Raw genomic sequence first — 4,355 nt, 5'->3', positions numbered from 1 at the left:
AAAACATAGACATTTAATTGAAACTATGCGTGCTCTTTTATTTTCTGCAAATTTACCTCATAAATTTTGGGTTGATACTTTGTCTACTGCTGTTTATCTTATAAATCGTTTGCCCATCAACTCTCAGTATAAATTTTCTCCTTATCAATGCCTGTTTAAACGTCCACCTGAGTACAATCATCTGCGAGTTTTTGGCAGTCTCTGCTATCCTTGGTTACCTCCGGTTTATCGAAACAAATTTCAGCCTCGTTCCATTGCTTGCGTCTTTCTTGGCTATGCTGATAACACCTCTGGTTACAAATGCCTTGATCCTCTCACCAATCACATATATTTATCTCGGCATGTTAAATTTGTTGAAACAGAATTTCCTTTCAGATCTACTGCTACTTCGAATTCTATTTGTTCCACTCAATCTCAGTTGTCTTCACCTTCTTTTATTCCACCTCTCATTTTAGTTCCTACCACGGCTACATCTCCTATTACAACTAATGGTTCTGATGCTACTTCTGATCCAGCACCTTCAATTCAGCAAATTCAACCAGACATTATTTCTACACCACCTCCTGCTTCATACTCGCCTCCTATAAATCAATCAAATACCTCTGTTCAAACCAACTCATCATTGGTTCCTGTTAAACGTCATCCTATGATTACTCGCAAGCAAACTGGATCTCTTAAACCGGCAAGGATTTTTGATCTGCAAACTGACATCATACTCCTTTCTCCCACTTCTTTTACCGAAGCTAATAAATTTGCTGTTTGGCGTGAGGCTATGTCTACCGAATTCCAAGATTTACAAATGCAGGGCACGTGGTCTTTGGTTCCTCATTCTAATGATCAAAATGTGTTAGGATGTAAATGGTTGTTCAAAACCAAATTTAATTCTAATGGCACCATTGCTCGTCATAAAGCTCGTTTAGTTGCTCAAGGGTTTAAACAAGAATATGGTTTTGATTATACGGATACGTTTAGTCCGGTAGCTAAATTTCCTACCAATAGATTACTTCTTATTGTTGCTGTTACTAAACAATGGCCGGTTTATCATTTAGATGTTTGTAACGCCTTTTTACATGGCACTTTATCTGATCAAGTTTTTATGAAACAACCACCGGGTTTCATTGATCCGCAATACCCCAACCATGTGTGTCGGCTTCATAAAGCCATTTATGGTTTAAAACAGTCGCCAACCCAGTGGTTCTCCACTCTGTCCGATACATTAGTTAAATACGGCTTTCAAGCAAGCAAAACGGATCCCTCACTTTTAATTTTTCACAAAGAATCTATTTCTATGTATTTACTTATTTATGTTGATGATTTGCTCCTCACAAGTAACAATGCTCATGAAATTCAATGTTTACTTAGCACATTGCATACTGTTTTCAATTTAAGGAATTTAGGTCCTGTCACTTATTTTTTAGACATAGAAATTGTCTCCAAATCTACAGGTATGTTTTTATCTCAAAGAAAATACATTCAGGATTTGTTAAACAAAAATGGTATGTCCCAATGCAAACCGGTTACTAGTCCTTTACCGTCAAAACTGCCTATTATTTCTGAAAAATCCGAACTTTTCGATAAACCCACTGATTACAAACTATTGGTTGGCTCTTTACAGTACATTACTATTACTCGCCCCGACATTATGTTTGCAGTCAATTACTTATGTCAGCAAATGCACAAGCCGTATCAGGTTCATCACCAGCTTCTCAAATGAGTCTTTCGCTATCTCAAAGGCACGGCAGAATTCTCACTGCCCATTCGTCCATCTACATTTCAACTACAAGCTTTCGCCGATTCTGATTGGGCTGCTAATCCCAATGATTGACGTTCAATCTCTGGCTTTTGTGAATTTTTGGGTGATAATCTTCTTTCTTGGTCCGTTAAGAAGCAACCTATGGTTGCTCGCTCCTCGACGGAAGCCGAGTATAGAGCTCTTGCTTCTACAGCTAGTGACATCATGTGGCTCCGAAGGTTGTTATTAGATTTTCAAATTCCATGCACGACGGCAACACCTCTATATTGCGACAATGTTTCAGCTTTGGCTCTTGCAAATAACCCAGTCTTTCATGCCCGAACAAAACAAATTGAGGTGGACTATCATTTTATTCGGGATTGCATCAAGAATGGGCATATCACAGTTCATCACATCGCGTCTATAGATCAGCCTGCGGACGTGTTTACCAAGGCTTTATCTGCATCCAGATTTTCATTTCTTAGAAACAAGCTAACCATACATGGTTAACTTGAGGGGGATATTAGATATATTGTATTAAACGGTTAGGATGCATTTAATCCTGACCGTCCATGGGTTATCTGTTTTCTATATATAGGACTACTTGTAATACCTTTGCATGATATAAAGTTTTCATTTTCCTTTCTCTGTTTCGAGCTTCTTGATTTGTCAACAAAAGTTACTAGTTTTGGCCAATTTACCTTGACAGGCATGATAAAATAATCGCAATTCATATAATCGATTGAAATGTGAAGAAATGAGTATTTTATATGCACTGTTAAAAAAAAACAGAAAATCTTTAGGAATGCCCATTACATGAACACACTCTTTCTCGCCTGTTGCACTCATTATAAGAGCAGCAGCCTAAATGGAAAACAAAAGAGGTTTTACAAACACCAAGCTGTACAGAAATCATCAACAACCCAAATTCCAAAGTGAATGAATAAATTGTGGAAGGAAAACTTCAAAAGTTTTTTTTTTTTTTTTTTTTTTTTTTTTTTTTTTTTTTTATCTTCGCTGGAAGTTGAAAACTTTGATTGAAAATGCAAAGACGAAGGCGAAGAGCACAGCAAAGCAGGTTATGGCTGCGGCTATCGCTCCCAAGAAGTCGTGTCTGAACCCGAAGTATCTCCTCAAAAACTCCTGGACAGTTTCACCTGTTTCGATAGTGGTTGTATAGTCACCAAACTGTGAAGCAACCAATCCATACAAAGTCCATGCAACCGGGCATGCCCATGAATACCATCTCCACCACACAGGAATCCTCTGTAAGTTGCCAGAAATAGTTTTAGTGCTTATTGCTGAAGGTCAAATGTTACATAATTAAAAAACAAGGCTTTTCTTATTTTGAGATTGAAGTAAACTTACCGGCCGAGGAATTAGATAGCCTGCGAAGATGTTCCATATTGCATAGAATGCAGTGGAGACTATGGCAGCAATGTCGCTGTTCGGTGTCATGGCCACTGCCATCATGCCATAGAATGTAAAGTACATGAAGGTCATGAACATGAAGAACGTGTACCAAAAGAACTTCACTAATGTCCAGTCGAAAGAAATGCAGCTGTAGACAATTAGACCATAAATCATGGTCTGAAGAAAGATGTGTGGGATCTCAATGAGGACCTGCCAGAGGATAAGGTGAGAGGTTCATGAATACTGCAATCTGAACTATCAAAGTTGCATTGCCTTTATTTAATGTGAAATCAATGAACATACCTGCGCAAATGCATAAGGAAGTGCAGAATACATTCCAGCTGCCTTCTCCCTATAGAATACTGTTCTTTCAACATCGACAATGGGCTGCACTGTTTGACCATTCTGTATTCCAATGAATAGAACAGCTGCATACATGGAGCCCAAAGAGTTGAACAGGTCTTGTTGCGTACTCCTGCAGCATATAATCGTAGAGTTTATTTATTTACTTTATTTTATTTTGTTTTCTGTTCAAATTTATTCAAGAAAGCAGGGGCAAAAGTAGTATGTCAACTTACACTTTTCTACCAAGTTTCCAGAAAATTGTTCCAAAAATTAATGCAATAATGGTAGTGAAGAAGATTCGTGTGGCTGTATAAGAGGGGTTGCGCCAGTATGACATGTGCTGCTTCCATAGGCAAGCTTTGCACTGAGTTAAGAATGATTGCGAGTATTTGGTTGGAAAGAAAAGATCTTTTGAGCCAGGAGGGGGAGCGCTTAGTTCATTGATCAGAGCTTTGTTTCTTCTGCATAGAGTAAATGCTTTAAGTTAACCTAAAGCTGCTTAAAGGATTTGAGACTATGACTTAGTTTGGGATAATTTTTTGTTGATTTCTAAAACAGTTTTTTATTCATCAAATTTTTGTACTAAAAAGCTGTTTTAGAAAACAACAAAAAAGCTGTCCCAAATGAACCCTGTATGGTTGGTGAACGTACCCGTAGAGGTCAGAGTTTTTGTAGATCTCAGCAAAGTTAACACCTAGAATGCCCTCTTGTGCCTGGGTTGTTACCTCTAGCATCCATGTTGCTGGGTTATAGCCATCTTTGATTGGCATAACTCCTTCTACTTCCTGAATAATAAGGTAGAAAGTGAGATTTTGATAACATTTTATGAACATTTCTCTCTGATAGGATTTGTTTTTTTTTTTTT

At 37.9% G+C, this 4,355-nt stretch overlaps 1 long non-coding RNA gene across 1 annotated transcript; it reads right to left on the bottom strand.

Annotated features, from left to right (window-relative positions):
- Positions 1 to 2,703: 2,703 nt before the first annotated feature.
- Positions 2,704 to 4,349, bottom strand: LOC110104193. The gene is made up of 2 exons (XR_003700103.1): positions 4,142 to 4,349; positions 2,704 to 3,951 (listed from the first exon to the last, which is right to left on the bottom strand). It is a non-coding gene; the product is annotated as an uncharacterized LOC110104193 (long non-coding RNA).
- Positions 4,350 to 4,355: the final 6 nt, after the last annotated feature.

This window comes from Dendrobium catenatum, unplaced genomic scaffold (assembly GCF_001605985.2).
Source record: "Dendrobium catenatum unplaced genomic scaffold, ASM160598v2 fragScaff_scaffold_231, whole genome shotgun sequence".
NCBI lineage: Eukaryota > Viridiplantae > Streptophyta > Magnoliopsida > Asparagales > Orchidaceae > Dendrobium > Dendrobium catenatum.
The sequence above is the reverse complement of the archived record's forward strand: the minus strand, read 5'-3'. Positions and strand labels throughout refer to the sequence as shown.